This window comes from Cynocephalus volans, chromosome 12, assembly GCF_027409185.1.
Source record: "Cynocephalus volans isolate mCynVol1 chromosome 12, mCynVol1.pri, whole genome shotgun sequence".
In the NCBI taxonomy this organism is placed as follows: Eukaryota; Metazoa; Chordata; class Mammalia; order Dermoptera; family Cynocephalidae; genus Cynocephalus; species Cynocephalus volans.
The window spans coordinates 60,574,902-60,600,502 of NC_084471.1; the positions used below are offsets into that span (position 1 = coordinate 60,574,902).

The following is a 25,601-nucleotide window of genomic DNA, read 5'->3' on the forward strand; positions in this document are numbered from 1 at the left end:
AAACATCATTAACATAGTTCACCCATTAGAAACTTGGCAAATGTATGCTTTTTTGTTTCATTGTTTATTCATATCTAATCTAGTTTCAAAATAATAGGTCTTCAAGCAAATTACTTAGTACAGAAGCTTCTTATAAATTACTGTTCTTTCACATATTAGCTTTAATTGGAATCTAATTAGGGGTATAGACTAATTAATAATAATACGTATCATTATGTTATTCAGTGGGAAATAGCAAATGTTTTAAATAAAGTGCTTTCTATAAAATACCAACATTTTATAAAAAATCTTCATTTATCTAAGCAGATACATCATTTGTGTTCACTACTCATACTAAATATTTTCAGCTGAAAGTTGCTATTTTAATTCCAAATATTACTAAAAATTAATCACTGGTTTCTATAATGGGACCATGCAGACATTTTTGTGAGATTATCCCACTTGCAAAAAACTTTAACAAAAATATCTTTACACCAGTATCTACTAGCTGTCACTCAAATTTCCTGTAGGATTTTCATGAACTCCTTTGGGATTTCAATAAATATTAATGAAAACATTTGCAAGAGAACTCTCAATATTAGGTCAGAAAAATTTTTTCCAAAAATAATTTGTATCATTTATCAACACTGATATTCGTGAATATGTCGAAAATATTTCTGGTGCGGCCAAGTACCAATTAGTCCAACTCTATCTAGCTGGAGTAGTTTTATGATAGTCAAGGTCAATTTGCTTAACTTGTGGTTAATTTTTTCCCAATGTTCTTGATTATTACAGCTCGTACATAAATGTACATATCCCCATTTATTTACTAATTGCCAAATATGTGTGGTGAATGTTATTTATTATTCTGGACAATGGTCCATATTAGGCCTTCTCTCAAATTATGACTGTAAACTGCTGGATCTCCCAATAGGTGGACTAGGCCAAAGGGTTCACTATTTGGGGGAGCAATTAAGAAAATGAAGATTTCCTCACACGTTAAAAAAAAATTATTCACTAAGAATTAGTATACAGTTGTTTCCCAACACATTTCTCAATCACTGATCCAGTTTTGAGAAAGCCTGTAACAAGCCAGATGATGACTGCTCCAAGAAAGTCCATATAATGGTTTATTGTGCAATTCAACACTGTTATGCCATCTAATGGGAAGCCTGGCATTTCAAAGTTTTCCCAAAAATATATTAAGAAGAATAAGCCAGTGATCCTTATAACAGCCTAAAAGACTTAAGGCCAAATATTTAATACCTAACACTAGCTCCCACGTATTGAGTTATTTCTATGCACAGTGTTATTTCGTAGACATTATCTCATTTAATTTTTACAATCAGCATATAAAATTGGCTACTATCCTCTTTTTACACACGAAGAAACAAAGCTAAAGAGGTTTAGCAACTTGCCCTAGTTGCCCAAGATCATAAACTATACAGGCTGGACTTCAGAGACCCTGCTTTTATCACTGCCCTGTTCTGCTCCAGTGACCTGGGTCCACAGGGGTTCCCAGATAAATCAGGGTCTCTACTCTTAAGGATCAAATAGCCTAGAAAAAGAGATAATATGCCTACCCAAACAATTACAATTTAAGGTAAAATGGAATAGTTGGCCTATGAGAAGCCCAGATGAAGAGACAAGATAGTTCAGATGAATACAGATTACTTCAAAATGAACTAGGGAACAAGGGTAAGACTCATCCTCTGGGATGGGTTGGGTGGAGGGTGAAATGAAGGACAGTAAGGTAATATAATTAGTATTTATGACATGCTATTCTATTTGCCAGGCTTAGAAGCACAGTGTATTACACCTGGCATTTGTTATCTTCTTTGGTGTTCCAAACAACCATACAAGCACTACCCCCACATTGCATAAGACAAAAGTCAAGCAGTGGCTTAACTAAAACTTAAATGCAGTGCCCCAGAACAATAGTCTGCCCTTTTTCTTTCTTTTCCTTTCCGTTTTTTACTTTTTTGTTTGTTTGTTTGTTTGTTTTGATCCACCTTTTTGATATTTATGATGTACAGGCACCTTTTGCTAATTTGTCAGCCCAAAAAGAGAATCTTTCCTAATTTGCACAAAGGAGCTTAATACTCTAGATGACTAGATGCAGGACAAAGCAAAGGAATCCTCAAAGGAGCCTCAACTATCCTGTCTGTGAGGGATTTTCTGCCAGATTCAGTTGAAGGCAGGAGATCAGGCTCAGCTAGCTCCTTTGTTATTTCCTTCTCTTCCTCCCTCCATTTCTGCCTCCCTCCCTTTTTCCTTCCTTTGCTCTTTCTATAATCAGTTGTTCAGAACTACCGTATTTCAGGCACTGCGTTGGGCTATGGAAAACACAACAGACAAGGTCTTTGCCTTTGTTTAGCTTCATGCGAGGCAGAAGCTGTATTCCACAGTGGTTAAAGTCAGACTGTCTGTGTGCTCACCCCAGCTCAGCCACTTACCAGCAGTGCCAGTTGGGCAAGTTATGTTAACTGTCTGTGCCTAAGTCGCTCTTCACTAAATATGGATACAGACAGACCTACTTCACAGGGTTGCTATGTGCTATCAGAAAGTAGTAGCACAGTGCCTAGCATATAGTGAGCATTACAAAGATTTTGTTATAGTTACTACATTCTTGGGCTTCTAGGAATGAGTGGATTGGTCTGTCCAACATGTGAAAGAAACTGCAGCTCAATCTCTTCTCTCAAAAAATGGAAATTAATTCTTTGACGAAGGTAATCTTCAAGGAAGGAGCATCCTCGCCTCACAGCAAAGAAAAAATTCCCCACTATTTGTTTACACAGGGTCACCCTCAATGGTCAAAAGAATGGGGCTGAATATGCAGGTTTCTACGGCAAGGTACCCTTCTGAAATTTGCTTTTTAGCAGATTTTAAAAACATTTCTTACAACTGCTAAATCCCTTTTTCATCACTTGGGATATATGTCTTTTCCATTAAGAAGAGAAAGAAATTGACCGAAAAGCAAATGGGATAGGAGAAAGATTAACCTGTATGACTAAATGTGAATTTCTTGAGAGCAGAATTCTAATTTCTTTTATCTTGGTAATCCCAGTAGGGTGTCGTGAATGATTTCAGGGACTCAAAATAGCTAGTCTATATTCTAGGTGTTTTCCATACACTTTATTCCTCACAAGAGCACTTCAGGGTGGGTACCACCAATCCTATTTTATGTATAAGAAAAAACAAAGCCGAGATTGTCACATAAACTTACAAAAGTGCAGAACCGAGGTAGAAGTCTAGGTCAGACTGACTCTAAAGTTAATTCCCTTTTTCCATGTGAATGTCCCAAGAAATGTTTGGTGAATGAATACAGAATTAAAAGCAAATTCAGGAGACACCATTTTATTTCAGATCTCCAAGAATGACTATGGACAAGGGACATTTTTTTAAGTCAGTTTGCCCTCCTCCCCTTTAGGATGGCTCATGGCCAAAAATATAAGCTAGATATTATAAAAGAGCAAACGCATGCTTAGAAATAAACTAAGCATTTATAGGAGGATGCACTAATTTGGAAACCGGGAAATGGGTGCTAAAATTTCAGATCACCTAACATTATTAAAATATTCCTTGGGGAAAAAAAGGAGTAACTAGCTACAAACTACTGACTTGAATATCTGCAAAAACCAGTTGCTGACTTTACGAGTTGTTACGCAAGACACCGAGTTGCTTAAGGTTATAAACTTTCCTTTTGACTAAAATCATTGAGCTGCCCCCTCATCTAGACTGCTTTAAACGTAGTGTGCTCAGAAGCAAAGTACAGCTAGGATTGCTTCACCCGGGCTAAATATAAGTCACCCTGTTCAACCCTCATCTGCCCTCTGCAGCCCCCACCCAATTCTGATTTTTCAGCTACAATCCCCCAAATGCACACTTACTACTTGGCCATCACACTCAAGCAAATCTGTCAAAAGTTTGCAACGGTCTGAGCTCTGATTGGGTTTAGCCATGAAGCAAGGGGTGCAGAAGGAAAGGGCATCTAGTGCTCATCATTTCCCCCTGCCCAATCTTTTTCATGTCACCTTCATCACTTCCTGCTATTTTATTCCTCTGTCCTCTTTTGGATCCCAGAAAAGAGGAGACCATAAAACATTAGCCTTCCTATTGCCAACAGTCAGTGCTTACTCAACGCAGTCCAGTCCCACTTCTCCAGGAAAGGGAGTCAAAGAAACACTTGCTAGAGAAAGCGCTCCAAGTGTCTTCTATGTTGGGCGTACGTATTTAATTTCCCAGTAAGTGGAACCACAAAATTCCCTCCCTAGCCCTACCGGGAAAGTGGCCTTGGGCACGACCGCCCTTGCCTAGACAGTCTGCGATCCTTTTCGCGGAACTAGGGCAGAAAAGCGGGCGGAGAGAGGAGCCGCTGCCAGCATCCGCTAAGAGGCAGCTCGCACGTGGGCGGGCTCGCAGCCTGCCGCGCTACCTGACCGGGCCTGGCACCCCCAGCGTGGCGCAGCCGCCCAGGAAACCCAGCCTGAGCTCCCCTTGGTAGCGCTCTCCTTCTTCCCGGGCGCAGGCCTGGCCCGCACACACCTTTCCAGCCGCCACCACCCCCGCCATGCTTCCAGAGGCCGGAAAAACAAGGAAGACGACCCCCTGGTATGTCGTCCCCTCCTCCCAGCCTCTCTGAGCTCGATCATCTGTTAAAAGAGGAGACATTCCCTACACACACTCCCACCAGCCCGTCTCCACCTCCTGTGGCCACGACGCCACTCCACCCCGGGAGCTAGGGGTTTCAGGGCGGGGTGTTGTGAGATGCACACGAGCGACACCCCAGGCGGAAGTCCTGTGGGCCAAGGAGAGGGGAGAGCACCGCACCGGCCGAGTCTGGGTGCACAAACCCAGAGCCTGGGCACCTCCCGGCTTCTGGAAAGCACGCGGGGCGCTCCCCGCCCGGGACCCAACGGCCCCAACGGCCCCACCGCCCTGACGCGCGCGCTCCCCGCAGCTCCCGCGCCGCTGTCCGCGCGCCCGGCTGACGCGCGCTCCCCTCCGGCGGCAGTTTCGAGGCTTTTTGTCTATATAAGGGCTCGCTGTCAAACTCCGCGTTGGCGCGTTGTCACAGGCTGGCCATTATTGGTACACACGCGTGCGGCTCCCGGGCAGCTCCCGTCGCAGACGCACGCTCGCCTTCCTCGCCGCCGGCGCCGCCTCCTCCTCCCTTCCTCCCGGGCTGTACTTACTGTATCTGGTCTCGGGCACAGGGTGGGCGCTGCAGCTCTCCGTTTCCCCCCTAGCCGCAGCGGGTTCGCCTTGCTGTCACCGGGTGAATGGAATTATTTATTTATTTATGTCCCTTCACGTGTCCTCGCCCGCTGGGGGCCGGAGAAGGAGGAGGAGAAGGCGTCGGGGTGGGGAGGCGCTGGCAGTTGAACGCCCTTGTGGGCGCCCAGGAGGGCGCGCCGGGGGGCAAGGGGTGGGGCAGGCGGGGAAGTGGGCGGGGGGGGGGGACTGCGCGGTGGGGGGGAGACGGGAGCCGCCGCCTGGTGACTAGAGGCGGACTGAGCATGCTCTAAGCGGCTGGCGACGGTATAGACGCTTTCTCTACGGCTCAGGGCAATCCACTTCGGATTTTAGTTTTGACCAAAAGAGAAAGCCAAATGGCTGGTAGATGTATTGTTCCAGATCTGTCATGTCAGGCTTTAGCCGAAGTATTTTGGCGCCTAAACTAGGAGCCAGGTGTGCGGTAGCTCTGTTTAGATACCCCAGAGAGTTGTGCAACCTGTGGGAGAGGAAAGCATGCAAAAAGAGAAGAGCTTGGCAGAATGCAGAGACTCGAAGATCCTCACTGAGCGCTTGGAGGGAAAGTTGGGCCATTCTTCAACTGAGGCCTTTTTTTTTGGCGGGGCGAGACAGTGTTGGGGGTTAGGCTCACCAAACAAATCACTCCAGGGGAAAAATAAAATTTGCACCATACTAGGAGGGGTATAAAAAATAGCACAAGACACTGAAAATAGGAAAGAATTGAAGAAAGCTCATTTGTAAATAATTCCTTTAATTTCTAGTTTCTCAAGTTATTTAATTCTTCGAAATAGGACTTAGTTATCTGAAAACAAATAGTTCTAGGAATAATGCTAATTCCGCAGTCATTGGTTTGTTTTCTTCCCCTGTCTAAAGTATGCTTCTTGGGGAAGTTGGAAAGAGGAAGGGCTAGACATGAATATTTAGGCAACTCCAAGGATTGGGTTTCTTTAATATCTTTAAGTTGAATTGCTACTTAGAGAAAAATAAACTGTCCAGATGAATAAACGTAGTTTTGGATTGGAGAACTGTTTATTGCATTTTTTCCTGCCAGTTTAACTGGCTTCCCACGCCCCACCCCCTTGCCCCCTTCCCCGATTTCACAATAATCCTATTGGATGTGTTCTGTGATCATTCACATTTTACAAATTCGGAAACAGACATAGAGAGGTGAAGTCACTTGGATAAATTCACACTGTTTTACTTTTACCACAGCTGGTCTGTAGGCATGAACAAAACTTGAATTTCAGTTTCTGCAGCTGCAAAATAGAAATATTAACTTTTTATTGTTTTCATAAGATTTAAGCAAGACGATACGTGTGAAGCAGCTGGCAAGTAATACCAGATGAATAAATGGTGGCTGTGAATAACTTTAAAATGTTGAGAAGGCAATTTTACAGAAAGAGCAATAGTTTGAAAACTAAAAAATTAAGGTAGAAAGTTCTAGAAAGGGCTTCATATTTTTAAGCTGAAAAATGGATGAATAGACATTTGTATAAGATGCAATAGGCATTTTACAGTGATGGAATGTTTCCCAGTGACTAAAAACACCTCTTTTAGGGCCGAGCCTGTGGCGCACTTGGTAGAGTGCTGCGCTGGGAGCGCGGCAACGCTCCCGCCGCGGGTTCGGATCCTATATAGGACTGACCAGTGCACTCACTGGCTGAGTGCCGGTCACGAAAAAACGACAAAAAAAAAACACTTCTTTTAATTACAAAAAAGAATGTTAAACTTTGAAAAGAAACAACATAAAGACACATGTCAAGGTCATGTTCTTAAGTGTTTGCTATTGACATTTTTCATACTCATTCATCGCTTTCATTTCCTTTCAAAGAAGAGGAAAAAGAAAAACGACCATATATTTCCTGAACTTTGACACTATTCTCCCTTTTTATTCTCTTTGATTTTTCTCTTTGTCTAGTTTTTTACAGTCCCATGTTCTTGGCCTATTTAACCCATAGCCAAACCCCCAACAGTCACTTTATAGCATTATATTGTAACCTTAGCAAGTTTTCTTTTTTAAGTCTTGTTTTTCCAACAATTAAAACTATGGATCCAATTTACCTACTGTCCCAGAGTTAATATTTGGGGACTAATTTCTAAATTGGCTTGTTGCTATAGGTAGGCATGCTATGTAAATAGTTGGTTGAATTAGAATGGAATCTGAAAGAAGAATTAAGTAGACATAAATTCAATTTATCTTATAACTTATAGTTTAATATTTTTCAGAAATTGAAGGAAAAAATGCAACTTAGAGAAAAAGCAAGCCATATCATCAGAACTTGGATTGCTCTGGTAAATTTTTGTTTTGCTTTCTACTTATAAGGTGAAATAACAATGGAAGGAACAAAGAATAGCAATTTCCTTAATATTCTAGCAACTGATGTTCCACAAGTAAGCAAATTAGTGAATACATACATAACATATAAACTAATAAAGCCCAAATGTCTTGCACTATATACCCACAGCCTCATATTTCAGGCTCTTTAATGTTTCTTCATTCATTAGTCACGTCATATAGTCTCAAATTATTCTGTCTTCTCATTCCCTCCCCTCTTTTCCATATGAAACTTGTCTAAGCCTTTTTTTTTCTTTAAGGCCTTGCAAATATGTCATCACTTCTATAGCATTTCAAGGAGTTTTTATTAATCAATAAGGATTAATTCCATCTTTCTCTGTGCTCTTTCCCATAAAACATGGTTTATGCCTCTATTGGGGGCATTTTCTTTCTGCTTCATAGTATGGCTATATTATAATGTTTTTTATGTATTTCCCCCATCTGTTAGATTGTTTGAAGATAGGGATGACATTTTATTCATCTCTGGAATCTTCTAGCATTCAGCACAGATTCTTGCACACAAAAAGGTAAAGTTTGCCAAGTGGAGGAAAGAAATAGTAACTTTAGGCAATAGATCTGTGGTACAGGCTATCAGTGTTCGCATTATCCGTGATCCCTCTGACTCTACATTTCCTGACTTCCCATACAGTTATATTGGGGCCCTGTGACTAGTTCTAACTCAGACAGTATGATTAGAAGTAACATGTGTAATTTCTGGGTAAAGGGAGTCAACACCTAATGTGCCTCCTTTATTCCTCCCTTTCCTTCCCACAGCACCATTTTTGATGTCTGATGGAGGACTACAAATGGAGTCACTAAAAGGTAAAGAAAGACTGTGGAGTGCAAAGTAGGGGTGTGTGTGTGTGTAAGCTACAAAGATTGATTTTAAGTAAGGACAAAAAAAACAAATGTCCCAATATTCCCCTCAACTTGAGTGAAAACACATGTGCACCTGCCATCCAGTGGTAGCATACTGTGACTGAGATTATAGTTGGCTAACAGCTGTGAATATGATTGCTGTGACCTGGTTTTATAGAAAGTGCAAAGTATGAAAGATGTCTCTCCTTTGCTTCTAGATTTATATCAAGTATATTTATATAGACTACCTTGGAAATTTTCTCGTAAAATTTTGGGGAATGCAAATCTAGTCCAATTTTATATAGCATGAAAAAGAGGAATCAATTGCACTAGACATTACTGTATGGTATGCCCTTCAATGACTTTATAGCACGGAAGGACCTTTTATCAAAAGAAATGACTTTTTGGGCTCCAAAAGTCTCTAAAGGGGTTACGCATTAAAATTCTTGTCTGTTGGTATTTTCTAATTTTATATTTTATTTATTATTATCCATAAACAAAGCTTGATGGATTCCAAGTGTCTTATAGATGCTTTCATCTGAACATTCTGATTATTCTGAAAGCATATAGGATTAGAAAACTGAATTTAAAGTTCTTATGATAGACTGTAAACTTTTCAGGCAGGGATCTTGTAAATAGTCTCTCATGAGTATTTAATACTTAATGAGTTTTCTTAAGTGAATCAATGATGACTGAATATAGTACCAAGGAACCTAGGCTTTAGTGCCTTTTCCTGTACATTGGGTTTCAGGTGGGCCCCTTAAACTCTCTGAGTCATAGGTTTTTACTTGGAGACTTTAAAGATTAGTTTCAGATTTTAAAATTCTATAACACGTGTAAGCACTTCAAGAGTGCAAAGATCCACAGAATTTATGCATAATCTTAACAAATTTAAAAAACACTTATGTAGCATTCTTTTCTATTAAACTAAAAACAAATATTTACTTCTCATATTTTAGAGAGCAATGTTAATCAATATGCTTTACAAAATTTGAACATAAATTTACATGCTTAACTTGTAATCTTTGTGTAACTTGCCAGGTGCCTGAACTGTCCTTGAAGGGTTAGTCATTTCTGCATTCACATAGTACCTTGTAGGTCACAAGAGAGTTTCACACAAAATGCTCCCAACTGCACACTTCTCAGTAAGCTGAGTTTTCAGCTGCTGAAAACTCATGTCTTTGCTTAAAGTTAAGGTCTCATAGCTGTTCTGTTTTTCCATTCATCAATTGCTTTTTGGCTTTCCATTTGCTGGGAACTTTTGTTCTTTTTTGCCATATAATGCAGGTTAATTTTTTAATGCTAGTTATTTTTTTTGGGAATTTGATGATTGTGATCTTGTTATAATTTTTTTTCTAAGAAACATACTATATGAGATATATTACATCAAATGTGATGTACAAGCGTTCTTCAAAAAGCTCATGGAAAATGTGTATTATGAAAAAACTATGCTTGGATTTCAAAAATTTTTGCACCAAAGTAAACTTGTGTTAATTTGTTATAATATGTGTGAACAGGATCTAGTTTGAGGTACTAGGAAGGATAAGACATCACTTTGAAAAGAACCCCTATCAGAGCAATGTGGATTCTGCTAAAATGAAAGCAATAATAAACATCAAATTTATGGTGGAGCTTGAGTGGAAGAATGGTGAAATCACTGATGTTTTACAAAAAGTCTATGGGGATAATACCTGCAAGAAGTCAGCAGCTTACAAATGGAAAACTCATTTTAAGAAGGAACAAGATGATCTTGAAAATGAAGCCTGCAGCAGATAACCATTCACATCAATTTGCAAGGGAAAAATTAATCTTGTCTGTGCCTTAATTGAAGAGGACCAACAATTAACAGCAGAAACAATAACCAACACCATCAACATATCAATTAGTTCCACTTACATAGTACTGACTGGAAAATTATAGTTGATCAAAGTTTGCACTCAATAGGTGCCAAAACTGTTGCACCCTGATTAGCTGCAGGCAAGAGCAGAGTTTTCCATTGCAATTTTAAACAAATGAGATCAAGATCCTGAAGTGTTTCTTCAAAGAGTCATAACAGGAGATGAAACACTGCTTTATCGAGATGATCCTGAAAACAAAGCCCAATCAAAGCCATGGTTACTAAGAGGTAGAAGTAGTCCAGGAAAAGCAAGAGTGGACTTGTCAAGAACAAAAGTCATGGCAACAGTTTTTTGGGATGCTCGACATATTTTGCCTGTTGACTCTCTGGAAGGCCAAAGAACAATAACATCTGCTTACTATGAGAGTGTTTTGGAAACGTTAGCCAAAACTTTAATGAAAAATACTAGAGAAAAGCTTCACCAGAAAGTCCTTCTTCACCATAACAATGCTCCCCTGCTCATTCCTCTCATCAAACAAGTGCAATTTTGCAAGAGTTTCGATGGGAAATAATTAGGAATCCACCTTACAGTCTTGATTTGGCTCCTTTGGATTTATTTTTGTTTCCTAATCTTAAAAATTCTTTAAAGGTTACCCATTTGTTTTCAGTTAATAACATAAAAAAGACAGCATTGACTGATTAAATTCCTAGGACCCTCAGTTCTTTAAGAATGAACTAAATGGCTGGCATCTCTTACAAAAGTGTCTTGAACTTGATAAAGCTCATGTTGAGAAATAAAGTTTATGTTTTTCATTTTTATTTTTTAATTTTATTTTTCCATTAATTTTTTGAAGTCTACTTGTATGTTTCAGATTCATTGGTTTGTGCCTCTGCTCTTTAGATGTGTGGTTTGGGCTGAAGCCTGGCAATATAGGTGGTCACTTGAAGTATATTAATTTTGTTTGTTTTTCCTTGGTCTACCAGAACTTCATTTGTTTATGCAGGTCCAGAGTCATGGAATTCAGTGATGACTTTGGAATTTTTATCTCCATTGACTTTCATTTATTGATTTGACATATTTTTTAAGCAACTATATTTATATCACAGGAACTATAATAAACTTTTTAGATACAAGTAGTGGTTCCTGCAAGTAAACTATACACTTTATCTTTAACTTTCAGACTGATTATGATGCCAATGCTATGATGGACACTCATCAAATAATTATGTTTGTGTATGCATACACATCCAGAGTATAACTGTTGGGATATTGGGTTTCTGATATTCTTTGTAAGTATTTTCAATCTAAACTGGAATACACCATCCTAGTTATTAAATTGAAGGGTTGTCCAGAGACTCAGAAACATGTTTCAAAAATACAAATGAAATTCTTCCTAAGTAGCCTTCAAGAAGGAGAATGAGCTTTGTTCCTGATGCCAAATATCCAAAGAAAAATTGTGGACTTTTTGGTCTGTACACTAACTTTATTTTACTTTAAATAAACCTTACTGAGGTACATCTTGCACATATTAAAATGTATGCATTTTAAGTTAGTAGTTTGATGAATTTTGAAAAATTTATACACCCATTTAAACATCACTAAGATACAGAGAATTTTCATTGTTCTGGAAAGTTCCCTCCTGCATTTTTCTTTAATCCTTTCTACACTCCAGAAAATCACTAATCTGGTTTTTATCATCATAGATTAGTTGGTTTTTCCTAGTTTAGAATGTTATATAAATGAAGTGATATTATATGCATTCTTCATATTTGGCTTCTTTTTTTTCAATTCATCCATGAAGTTGTATGAATGCATCAAAAGTATGGACCCTTTATTGTTAGTTTTCTTTTATATGGAAACACCACAAATTATCAATTCACATGTTGATAGCTGTTTGGATTCTTTTAATTATTGGCTTTTATAAATATTTAAATGCAAATATTCCTGTGGACATGTGTTATCATACCAACATTTATTTTTAATACATAAAGTAAAAACCAAGTGATTTCTTATTTAAAAGGTAATATGATATCTAAAATGAGTATTTTGTTAGGCATCTGAATAACTGGAAATAGGCCTAGTTGTACACTTGACTGATTCACTCTTACACAAAAAATATGTAAACCTTATTTTCTTCACAAGTAATACAAACTAATTTGGTTATTAAAAAGAGTCAACTAGATAATGTAAATGGAATTGCTTTGTAAATTACAAAGTTTAATAAAAATAAAAGGTGATATTATTACATATAACACATATACCTATTTAGGAAATAAATAGGCCTTTAGAAATAAGATAATAAAAGCTTCTCTCGTTCATTGTTTTTCTAAAGAATAAATTGGACAATTCCAAAATCCAAAATTAGTTTTCTATAGAAAAATTAATGATTTCACTGGCATCTTTAAATAAATTCCTTGTTCAGTTAAGATTAGATATGTATCTCTGATTAACTATAAGAAGAATCGTTTATCATATAGGAGGTAGAGACCCAGTCGTAGGGTGGTACATAAAAAAGATAAGTCTCTTACTCTGCTATTCGATCAAATTATTCTTTGAGAATGAAATTCCTCGTTATAACTATTCTAGAGAGAATTTTATCTTTTTCCACTCTAGATACGGAATCTTTAAAGATTATCCCTCTTTTTAATTGAAAGAGCTTTTCCTCTCTTCTTTTATGCTCCAGTTACTGTATGAATTTTAAGAAAACACAAACATGCAGTCCATCACAAATGGACAGTTGGAGCAACTCCCACACTGGACCCTTGGTCTTTGAGGTAAAAAAATATTATAATAGGAGTGACTTTAAGGGTGGCTCTAATCTCCTTAGCTGTCCCCCCTACTCAATACCATGTGAAATTGTTTTTGATTTACTGTCTTGGCTGGAGAAGGTGAGTTAGTTTGATTTCTAGGCTGAGCAGTGCTTGGTGACCAGGGGTTCAGGCATCTGGTTCACACCACCAGGTAAGCCACTGAGGTCAGCAGAGGTGGTAGCTGAGGATGAGGGAAAGCTAGAATGTGTGGTAGAGGAGGGACAAGATCACAAATGAGTACCGACTGTGGCTGCAAGCACAACTGCAGTGATATGGGCTTTCCTTTCTCCCACTAATTTCCCATTCCTAAGATTCTCCTCAGGAAGAGATGTGCGCCAGAGTCCTGCTCCACCACCTGCTTCTTGAACGTACATGGAGAAGTAGATGCCAATGGTGCAAAGGGTGAACTGTGATAAATATAAAGATGCATCACCTGGATGCCCTTCAATGAATGGCTTGCTGGGGTAATGCCATCAGCAGACCACCCCCAGTGTTGACTCCATCAGAGTTTGCCTCAGCTGCAGCACATTGCTTCACCTACATCTGGTATTGAGCAAGGCAGAGGCATAAAGACCTGGCCGTTTTACCCCAACACTGGCCACTTTAGACAGTCTGGGGTTGATGTTTCTATTTACTGTCACAACTGGTTAAGGAATAGCTTCTTATGTGGACCATCTCAGTTCTCACCAAACCTCCATACTGAGCTTGCCAAGCTTTGATGGGTATTTATCACAGTTTTCTTCCTCTTATCATAGATTTCTTATCACAGATTTCTTTCTCTGCCCAATATCGCTTACTTCTCCTTCCCCTTATCTAACAACCACCTTGCCTACTAAATGTAGTATCATTGTTTGCTTCTGGAGAAACCAACCTGTGGCATACCGGTTTAAACTAGTAAAGAAATGCAAACCAGGCACCGTATCTCCTTATCTTTGCCTCTAGGATCCATATTCAAGATACAGAACCATGTGAAATTCCTGCACATAAAGAATACACAGTAACATTAAACAAACAGTTGAAAAAAATCACTTTAAATATGCAGTTTTCAGGCCCCTTCCTTGTTCTAAACTCTAGTCATCTCTTAATTCAAATGCAGTAATTTAATTATGTGTATGTGGATTAAATCATTCACACATATATGTTTTTCTCCTTCTATTAACATGTTCACCTTTTTTATTTTTAATATTTTTTACTCAGGCTTTATGAAGTAAAACTTACATCCAGGAAATTCACCCTTTGTAGATATATAGTCTTATGAATTTCGGCAAATGTGTACATCTCTGTATCACCACAATCAAGAAGTGGATCCACGAAGTCCACCACCACCCCTTGGCAACCACTTATTTAGGGTTTGGTTTTTGGTTTGTACTTTGTAACTGTATTTTTTTACTCTGCAACTTTGTTTCTTTTTATCACCCTTAACAATCATGTCTGGTACTTTAGGGTGACTCCAATTTAGTGACATCAAAGCAGCCCTTAAGAAATGGCTCTGTGGCATGTTCCAGAACATCTTATATTTACCTGAGGAGTTTCCACTGCTACATGACGTGATGTGTTAACCCAGTTTCCACATTGCCTAGCTCTGGGGCTTTACCTTCTGCCTTTTCCAATCAGTCAAACTGGCTCCTTCTTTCTCAGAGTTCATTGCTTTAAGGTTCTCAAAGATTCCCTACTTGAACTAAACAATCACAGAGAGGCTCCAGAACTCATGAAATCATATGGATTTATGTTTCAACTCTAGTAACTCTATCACCTACTTTCTCCCTTTAAGTTTTAGATTTAAATGGCTTAGTGCTTCGTTAAATTATAAGTCCATTTAACGGGAAACACCATTACTACTAGAATTTGCACTAAAAAATTACGAGGGGTTAAAAAAGTTTATTTTTAGATAATAGAAACTAGTCCTAATTCAATCCTCATCAAGCTTCACCTGGATGATTAAAATACTCTTCTAAATGATTTCCTTACCTCCAATCTTATTCCTCCTTTAGCATTTTATTCTTCATAAGGGCCTCAGTATTATCTTTCTCCCTGTTAAACTCTTCCAATGAAAGTGAAGTATTACAAGTGAAAGCCAAGGATGAACCATGTGTAAGAAGCTGGTGTGGCATTTAAAATGACATGCAGATTTATTTATAGCAATGGTTCTGTTCCCCCCTCATTGTAATATAATGGCTATTCTTCTGGGAAACATCTTCAAGAAAGAAATAAAGACACATAATATTCGCTTTTCCACTATAGCAACACTTTGTAGTTCATATAACATTTTCCAATCCAGCCCGAAATAAATGTTGTAATCGGAGAGGCTGATTTGGAGATTAGAGGAGTCATATGTCCTTATACCTTTCCATAGTCTGAGAAGAGACTCAAATATGCAACACTATTTACCTTACTGAGTCATAACTTCCTTCATTAAAAATTTCGTCATGAGAATTCAAGAAGGGCAATCTATAAAGTCTATAATTCAGGGTTAAATGAAAGTATCTGCTGCCTATTTCTTAGGGATAAATCTTGTTTTTTTTTTAAATTTTGTTTTGTTTACTATTTAGAACAATAAACAACTCACAAATCCATTAGTTCTCAATCCCAATTGATTTAATTAAAGTGGTTATTCATAATATTCTTATTTTAATCTTATAAATTACAAATATGATTAGCCTTAATTAGGGGTTTTAATTTCTTATTGATTTTACAGATGGAAATATTGCAATATTCTGGGTGAATTTTTAAATAAAGCTTCCCCTGTATCTTTACTATCTAATGTTATTTCAGTATTATCTCATAATATTTTTATGTGCACAACAATAAAATAGTGGTTAATAATTGACAGCTATTTTTTACAAGTTAAAACTTGAAATGGATGACAAACTAGTCAATATGCATGAAAGTAGAAACACTTGGTTGCAATTACATTTTAAGACACTGCTCCTGTGACTTCAACTAGGTATGGCCTCTTCTATTCTTTTTACCAGCCAGATCCATATGTAATCTCAAAAATGGAATCTGCAATTTAACAAATATTTATTGAGAGTTTATTATTATGTGCAGCAAAAAACATGGACACAATAAATATTTCGTGAGTATTTACTATGTATCAGAATCAACTTTAAAATTTTGATATGAAGGTACTTTAAAAAGTTCATGAAAAGATTTGTATTCTATTTTATTTTTATCTTTCCACAAACATTTTGAAATACGCTAGTAGATTATCCCTTTTAATCTTCATAGCAAACATAAGAAAGATTTTTAACTCCAGTTTGAAGGTAAGGAGAATTTGGCACCTAAATCTGAAGCTCTGTGCTCATCACAGAGCAAATCAGTAACATCCAGTCTACTCAAGTCTGTCTGATTCCGGAATCTGTGCTATTGCCAAATATGATATAGAACTATGCTTTTTTATGTTGTAGGTACAAAGATGAATAAGTTGCCCTTGCCTCAGAGAATGTTACCAACTAGTAGGTGATCTACTTAGAACATTTGTATAAATAAATATAACTCAAGATGGAAAGAAATAGCCCACACAAGAGGTCAGATTAAGCAATATAGCAATTCAGGCCAGGGTGGACAGAGCAAATTCTTTCAGGTGAAGGAATCAAGGATGGTTTCTTACAGGACAGAAAGGTAGCAGAATGCAGCGATTAACAACATAGGCTACTCAAATTCCAGTAGCAGAACTGGGAGATGAGTAGCCTATGTTGTTAATCACTACATAGCTATCACTAATAATTATTAGATTTAGATTTTATTAGTTTTAGATTATTAGTTAATTACTATTGGAAAAATATAGGAAAATGGTCAGGGCCCTTCAGATGTCCAGAATCTTGCCTAGCATTTGATGTAAATATGCACATGCGCCCAGGTGTTCCTTGTTTATTGTCTAATGGGTGTATGTGCACCCAGGTGTCCTGGGTTATGACTTAAGTATAAACCTCTGATCCACAGTGCCCCACCCCACGCCTAGGATGCTCCCAAGGGGGCCATGGGGAGGCCACTGCTGCTGCTGGAAGCTGTTGCTGCAGGCTGTTGCTGCCAGGGCCCCCAGGACCCTCCGTGAGGCCACCACTGTACCTGTAAGCTGCTGCTGCTGCTGAGCACTGAGCTCGTGTCGTCTGCCAATGGCTCCCAGGACCTTTCTCAATTACCTAGCATGGACCTGCATGTGAGGGGTCTGGTGACCAAGCCTGGCATGTGAGGTGTCTGGTGACCCAGTCTGTACAATGGGTTTGAAAGGTCTGAGCCCTAGCCCTGACAATACAAATAGAAACTTAGTATAAGTAAAATAATGAATCATTTTGGCTTTAGTTATGATTTGCCTTACTTGACAACTGGTGTAGTCATGTAGCTTTACAATCACTAATAGCTATACATGATATTGGGCCTCTTTTAGGGCCCCAATTTCTTCATCTGTAAAATGTGGGTGATAATAACAACAATTGCTTAACCAGACCATTGTAAAAATTAAAAGAGCCAATATTTGTAAAGCAGGTAGAATCATGCCTGGCACATACTACATACTCTTTATCTATTTGTTATTTTTTTAAAAAAACAGAACCCTAAAAGACAGAAGTAAAAATTGCCTTTGACATGAAGAAAAATTAGATAAGAAAGGAGTTAGCACTTTTTGTGACTGTATTAGATCCTCAAAGTGGCTATAAAAGTATTATTATAATATAAATTTTAAAGTGAAGATTCTGCAACTCTGAGTGGTAATAATTACACGCAAATTCATAGGACATGGGTGACAAAATCAAGTGTAATTCATTACACTTAGGATTCACAATGCTAATCCTGAAGTTTCTCATACCTACTGAGATAGGAGGTGCTCAGTTTCACTAGGCTCAGGTTACAGGACACACTTCTGGGTTTCAAGCCATTCCCCAAGGTTTCAGGCCCCTCTTCTAGGCTCTTCCATGGAGGAAAGTTACTGTTGCTAGTTAGAACTATTTTCGGCACCAACATGGGGAAATTGAGACCTTAAGGGACTGGCTTATGCAAAACCAGTGGCTGGGCATGTTCAGTAGAGAAGAGTTATGTAACCCTGATAGCTGGGCATACTCAGTAGGAAGGAGTTTATCCTTTGAGCAACCTTCCACTAGGGGTGCTAAAGAGCACAGGCTATTTCTGAACATGTCTGATGCATGTGATAGAATTTGACCAATAAACATGCTCAAAAATGAGACTAACTGAGCATGTGCAAGACTATGTAACATAACAGGGGACCACCCCTTAACTGAATATTCATTATATAGCAAAACTATAGAAGCTGAATCCCAGCAGAAGGTGGGGTTGTTGCTCAGTCTCCTAGAACCAATGCACACTCTGCCTGTGGAGTGTGTATTTTTCTTTTTATATCAAACTTACTTTCAGCAGGTTGTTGCTCACTTTCCCAGGGCCAACTTGCACTTCACTGGCTATGGTGTGTGTGCTATACTTTCGTGTTAAGCTTACTTTTAGCAGATGGCTGCTCACTCTCTTGAGCCAGCCTGTGCTCTGTACTGAACTTCAAGTGTGTATTTCTTATTTTTGTATTAAACTTGGTGTGGGCCCTGCTCAGTTTCTGGAGCTATGCTGCACAGATAACCTGTATCTCTTATTCATTGTATTAACCCTGTCCTCACTATCATGGTGACTCTGCCCTTGAATTCTCTCCTGTGGCAGAGTCAAGAACTGGTAAGAGGGCAGGGTGAGTTAAGGCCTGCTATCAGGCCCCTAGACCCTTCCTCCAACATCACTACCACTGGCTTTAATGGAACATTTTCTTTCTTTATATCCATCTAGTCACTATATTTTACCATTTGTACCTTCATAATCTCTCCTGAACCCATCTTCTCCTTTCATTTCCAGCTGCTTTTTCTTTATTAGGGACCACCACTCTCCACTTCCTTTAAATTATTCCCATAACCTTCTACTATTCTTTTTCTCTTCCTACCTCCTTCTCTCATTTTCATTTTAAAGAACAGATTTGAATCTATTGCTTCACAGATTGTATGTTTTTAAGCCTCACAATACCAACAGAATACTATCTACATTAAAAAAAAAAAAGACACCTGTTTCTAATTCTTCACAGAATGAACAGAATATCTCTGGCTCTCTGAAGTGAGTCACATCATTTTGTGCTCTCTTGGCAGCCCAAAAGTATCTGTTGTGCCTTCTCTCCCTGTCTGGTCAATCTTTTTTCCTGACTGTTTTTATAACATGATGTAATGGGCCTTTCCAATAGTCTCAGAATTCTGGCAAAAAGACTGGATAAAGCCATGAAGGACCTACTATAAAATGGCAAAAATGACAGTGACCACAGCCCCAACAGCCAAGATAAAAGAAGACTAGAAAGTTAAAAGGAAGGCTCTTAAAGGGAATTTGTAAAAGTAGAGGATGCTTATTTTCTCTTCCCTGAACTTTCAGTCAAACACTGTGAGAGTTTTTGTGAGTATCCTTGGGAGGATTTGACAAGGGTTCTCAAATACTTGTAAATATGTGTGATCACAGAAAAATAGAAATGCACGCCTACTTCTTGTCTTCAGGAGTCTGAAGAAGGGAACTGGCTAAGAAACTCGTATTAATTTCAGAAGTTGCACAGCTACCATCTGGTAAAGCAAAGATGCATAATTTCCTTAGAAGTCAATTAAATGCCAGAGACAGTACCCAGACTTGGGTTTTCTTGAAGGGCAGGGGCCTTCAAGAAACTCCAGAATGTAGCTTCAGGAGAGGAGAGCTGAAGAAAAGTAACAAGAAGTCAGTATGTGCCTTTATCCATAGCAGGAAACTAGAAAGTTCACTCAGGACCAAATTAAATAGCACGAAAAGCAAGACTGTTGCCTCCTTTCTCCTGCAATCCCTCCTCTGTGCCAGCAATAAACAGCAGAGAGAGGAGAAAGTAAAGCAATATAAGACCTTCTTTACCAGAACAGATCTCCAGGGAAAAAAACAGGCCTAAATTGGAAGAAAAGAAACTAACTTCAATGAGATGGATGTTTAATGTAAAATAGAACCAGACTTTTAATTCTTAAGATTGATGGTAAAGTTGTGGGTTCTTCCTGAAATGTCACTGACAAGAAGAGTAGATCTAAAATGGTGTATATTAAGGAAGAAATAAAAAATATACAAAACAATTTCTTGTTTGTCTCATCAGTTTTGCTGCTTTAATGAACCATATGTTTATAGAATCCTTCTCAGCAGTGTCTAAACTTGCCTCATTTAGAAAACCTCTATCATTTAAGAAAAAAATAATCAAAAGTCCCAAGTAAAGGAAAACACTCATTAGATCCTACCCACTTCTCTTCATTCTTCATAATCTTTTTGCAATGCAATGTTTTAAGGTAGTTTTATTTGTACAACCTATCTCCACTAACTCCATCACTTTATCTCCAATTGTTCCTTAATTCATAGTGTTCTGACTTATCCAGGTTTCCCTTTAGTGAAGTAACTCTTCATATCCTGCATTTTCTAAATCCAATGGACATAACTCAGTTATCTTTTACTTCATATCTCACTAGTATGTGGCACTTGAAATCGTTTTCTTCTTGAAACTCTTCCACTGGCTTTCATGACACTACACTCTCCCCTTTTCTCTTCTACTTTGTTCCACAGGTATATTTCATCTTAAAATATTATCCTCTTCTACAGGCTGTTAGATGTTAGAGTTTCTTATGACTTGGTCCTCAGCCATCTTTCCATCTTACTTTATATGCTTTTCTTCAGTAATCTTATGTCTACAAGCTTAGTTATCTTCTATATGCTGATTGATGGAGTTTGGATGTACTGTCCTCCCAGAACTTATGGAAATCTGATCTTCAGTGTCGCAGTTTGCGTCATGGGGGCGGATCCCTCATGAATGAATTAATGCTTTCCCTGGGAGGGGGGGAGATTAATGAGTGAGTTCTCACTCTGTTAGTTCCCATGAGAGCTGGTTGTTTAAAAGACTCTTGCACCTCTCCTCTTTCCAATGGACATAGCTCAGTAATCTCTCTCTTGTTTGCTCTCGCCACGTGATCTGCTTGTACCCACCAGCTGCCCGCCACCTTCTGCCATGAGTAAAAGCAGCCCGAGGCCTGCACCAGATGCAGCTGTCCCAGAACCATAAGCCAAATAAACTTCTGTTCTTTATAAATTACCCAGTGTCAGGTATTTCTGTTATAGCAACACAAACGGACTAATACACTGATATTGCCCAATTTATTTTAGGACTATATATTTAACAGCCCACTTGATATTTCCTTTTTTTTAATTAAAACATAAGTAGTTATACATATCTGTGGGGTACAGCATTGAATATCAACACCTATGTGCAATATGTAATGCTCAAATCAGGATAATTTGTATATTCAGTATTAAACAATGGAATCATTTTTTGTGGCCCTTTACCAATTTCTAGCTAATCCCTCCCCCTCTCCCCCTTTCCCACCTCTGATGTCCTCAGTTCCATTCTCTCCTTTTGAAAGTTCAATGAATTATTGTGATTGTTATATCTTTCATTCTTTCTTTTACATTTGTTTATTTCTTTAGCTACCACTTATGAATGAAGACGTGTGGAATTTCTCTTTCTGTGCCTAGCTTATTTGACTTAACATGATTTTCTTTAAGTTCATCCATGTTGCTGCAAATGGCAAAATTTCATTCTTTTTATGGTGGAGTAGTGTTCCATCATGTATATATACCACATTTTCTTTATCTAGCCATCCGTCGATGGACATTTAGGTCCAAGTCCTAGCTATTGTAAACAGAGCTACAATAAACATGGGAGTGCAGGTTTGCCTTTGACATGATGATTTCCATTCCTTTGGGATTTCTGGATCACATAGCAGTTCTATCTGTAATTGTTTGAAGAATCTCCATACTGTTTTCCATAATAGCTACACTAATTTACAGTCCCACCAACAGTGTAGGAGGGTTCCCCTTTTTCTGCATCCTTGCAAGCATTTGTTATTCTTTGTCTTTTTGATACTGGCTAGCCTAACTGTCATGAGATAATATCTCCATGTGGTTTTGATTTGCATTTCCCTGATGCTTAGTGATGTTGAGTATTCATTCATGAACCTGTTGGCCATTTGTGTATCCTCCTTTGAGAATTGCCTTTTGGCTCCTTTGCCCATTTTTTAGTCAGATTACTTCTTTTTTTTACTGGCAAGTTGTTTGAGTTCCTTGGGTATTATGGACATTAATGCCTTGTTGGATGCTTACTTTGCAAATATTTTCTCCCATTCTGTACGTAGTCTTTTCACTTTGTTGTTTCTTTTGCAGAAGCTTTTTAGTTTGATATAATCCCATATGTTTGTTCTTCCTTTTGTTGCCTGTGCTTTTGGGGGTCTTATTCATAAAGTCTTTGCCCATTCCTACTTCCTAACATATTTCCCTTATGTTTTCTTTTAGGAGTTTTATAGTTTCAAGTCTTATATTTAAGTCTTTAATCCTTTTTGAGTTGATTTTGGAATATGGAGAAGAGTTTGATTCTTCTACATATGGATGTCTAGTTTTCCCAGCACCATTTATTGAAGAGGCATTCTTTTCCCCAATGTATATTCTTTTTGCCTTTGTCAAAGATCAGTTGACTGTAAGTATATGGGTTGATTTCTGGATTCTCTATTCTGTTTCATTGGTCTGAGTGTCTGTTTTATGCCAGTACCTTGCAGTTTTGGTTACTACAGTTTTATGTCATAATTTGAAGGCAGGTAGTGTTATGCCTCTGGCTTAATTGTCTTTTTGTTGTTGTTGTTCAGGATTGCTTTGGCTATACAGGGTCTTTTGTTGTTCCACATGAATGTTAGGACTGTTTTTTCTATTTCTGTGAAGAATATCATTGGTATTTTGATTAGGATTGCATTGAATCTGTAGATAAATTTGGGTAGTATGTACATTTTCACAATGTTTATTCTTCCAATCCAAGAGCATGGAATGTCTTTCCACCATCTTTATATCTTGTTTAATTTCTTTTTGCAAAGATTTGTAGTTCTAATTGTAGAGATCTTTTACCTCCTTGGTTAAATTGATTCCTACGCATTATATTTTTTTGTGACTTTGTAAATGAGCTTGCTTTCTTGATTTCTTTTATGGAAGTTCATTATTTTAGTATAAAAACACTACAGATTTTTGCATGTTGATTTTGTATCCTGCAATTTTACTGAAATCGTTTGTCAACTCTAAGAATTTTTTGGTAGAAACTTTAGGATTTTCTATATATAGGATAATGTCATCTGCAAACAGAGACAGTTTGTATTTGTCTTTTCCAATCCAGATGCCCCTTATTTCTTTCTCTGGCCTGATTGTTCTGGCTAGTACTTCCAATACTATGTTAAATATGAATGGTGAGAGTGGGCATTCTTGTCTTGTTCCTGTTCTTAAGGGAAAGTGTTTCCCCATTCAGGATGATATTTGCAGTAGGTTTGTCATATATGGCTTGTATCACATTGAGATAATTTCCTTATACCTATTTGGCTGAGAGTCTTTATCATGGAAGGATGTTGAATTTTGTCAAATGGTTTTTCTGTGTCCATTGAGGTAATCATATGGTTTTTGTCCTTGATTTTGTTAATGTGGTGTATCACATTTATTGACATGCATATGTTGAACCATCCTTGCATCCCTGGGATGAATCCCACTTGATCGTGGTATATAATATTTTTGATGTATCACTGTATCCTGTTTGCTAATATTTTATTGAGGATTTTTGCATCTATGTTCATCAAAGATATTGTCCTGTAGTTTTCTTTTCTTGTATCTTTGTCTGGCTTTGGTATCAGGGGGATGCTGGCCTCATAGAATGAGTTTTGGAGAATGGCCTCTGTTTCAATTTTTTGGAATAATTTGAAGAGAATTGGTATTAATTCCTCCTTAAAGGTTTGGTAGACTTCAGTAATAAAGCCATCTGATCCTGGGATTTTCTTCATTAGGAGAGTGCTGATTATTGCTTTAATCTCATTACTTGTTTTGATCTGTTCCGGTTTTCTGTTTCTTCTTGGTTCAGTCTTGGTAGTTTGATGAGAAATTTATCCATTTCTTCCAGGTTTGCAAATGTGTTGGCCTATTGTTTATAATAGTCTCTAATGACTCTTTGTATTTCTGTGTATGGTATTGGGTGTAATATCTCTTTTTCATTTCTGATCTTCTTATTTGGGTCTTCTCTCTTCTATTTTCTATCTTTTTTCTATATATCAGCCTTGTTAATGGTTTGTCTTTGTTTATCTTCTTTAAAAAACAAAATGTAATGGGTGAGGAAAAGATATTACTTTCTTACCCCTTGTATTTATTTTCAACACATGAACTTTTGGGGGACACGTTTGACCCATAGCTCCCCTACGCTAGGAATGTTGAGACACAAAGATAGATGGTACCTATGGAGTTGTTAGGTAAGGCCAGGACTTACTACTTTTGTTTTTTCTTGAGAGAATATTAAGCCTTTATTTTTTTACAGCTCATTTATTTCTGACGTGATACTAGCAGCCAAGTGCAATTCACATGGATACCATTGATTCTACTCTACTTATGTATAGCATTAGAGTAATAATATATCACCAACCTGGAGCACTGCTGAGAGTGAAAAGGGTGACATTAACTATTAATAATTATTAATTATTACTTATCTTAAAACTGGACTACCCTAAGAAACTGGGATATGTGGTCAATCTACCTATAGAGCCTTATGTGATCTATTTTCCTTACCTCTTGCTATCTCCTGCATTCTCAGTGCACATCATAGATTACCTTTCATTTCTTGGACCATACCAAGTTCTTTCTCATCTTGAGTCTATGCTGCCCCTTCCTCCCATTTGCTTCCCTCATTCCCCAGACAAGGAATTATTCAGACTTCAGACCAATTATCATTTTCTTAGGGATACATACTAGGTTAGTTCTCCCTGTTATACACTAAGTATCTTTCTTTTATAGTGTTTATAGCACTTGTCATATTTCATTACAATTCGTGTGTTGATTTGATTAAAATCTGCCTTCTTCATGAAAGCACTGAGGCTGTCTGTCATTCTTTTTATCATCAGTAACAAACACAGGGCCTGACATAGAATAATATTTATATCTTGAATGAATAAATAAATGATATTTAAAGAATTGCATGTAGCAGCTTTCTGTTTCCTATAATAACTTAGTATAGTCCCTCATATTTCCCCAATGTTTTAGATATAGCTTGTGTTTCATTATGTAAATCCATGTCTTCCTCTCATCTCCATTTTCTGTTCTACTTGGTAGTTAAGAGGTGCAGATAAAAAGATTCAAAAATACCTCACCAATGGATGCAGTAAATAGGCTGGATACCAGATGCTTAGTGAGACTGACCTAAATTTCAGTGTAAATAGAATCTGATAAAGTTTAAAGTAGGAAATTTGAAAATAACTCTATAGCATATATACAGTAAAATTGAAGTTTAAAAATGAAATGAACAGAATGCACCATTAAGTGATTTATTGTGATTTTTCTACTAGATAAGCAACTCTTTCTACTATACAAGAAATCATTAAACATAAACCAGAAAATCACTTAAAGGCACAAAATTAGTGACAGTTTTGTTAAATAAAATTATAG

General features: G+C 37.8%; 1 protein-coding gene and 1 long non-coding RNA gene across 9 annotated transcripts in view; one reads left to right on the plus strand and one right to left on the minus strand.

The window, feature by feature from the left end:
• Positions 1–5,365, minus strand: part of SLC16A7 (solute carrier family 16 member 7) — a 187,753-nt gene extending 182,388 nt beyond the window's left edge. For all 5 annotated transcript variants that reach the window (XM_063074585.1, XM_063074580.1, XM_063074582.1 and 2 more), the window contains exon 1: positions 5,175–5,365. The gene's annotated coding sequence lies outside the window, so the exon portion shown is untranslated. The remainder of the gene's footprint in view (positions 1–5,174) is intronic.
• LOC134360340 (uncharacterized) overlaps positions 4,332–25,601 on the plus strand; it is a 118,839-nt gene continuing 97,569 nt past the window's right edge. For all 4 annotated transcript variants that reach the window (XR_010021323.1, XR_010021325.1, XR_010021324.1 and 1 more), the window contains exons 1-3: positions 4,332–4,590; positions 7,462–7,527; positions 8,345–8,392. This is a non-coding gene — a long non-coding RNA (uncharacterized LOC134360340). The remainder of the gene's footprint in view (positions 4,591–7,461; positions 7,528–8,344; positions 8,393–25,601) is intronic.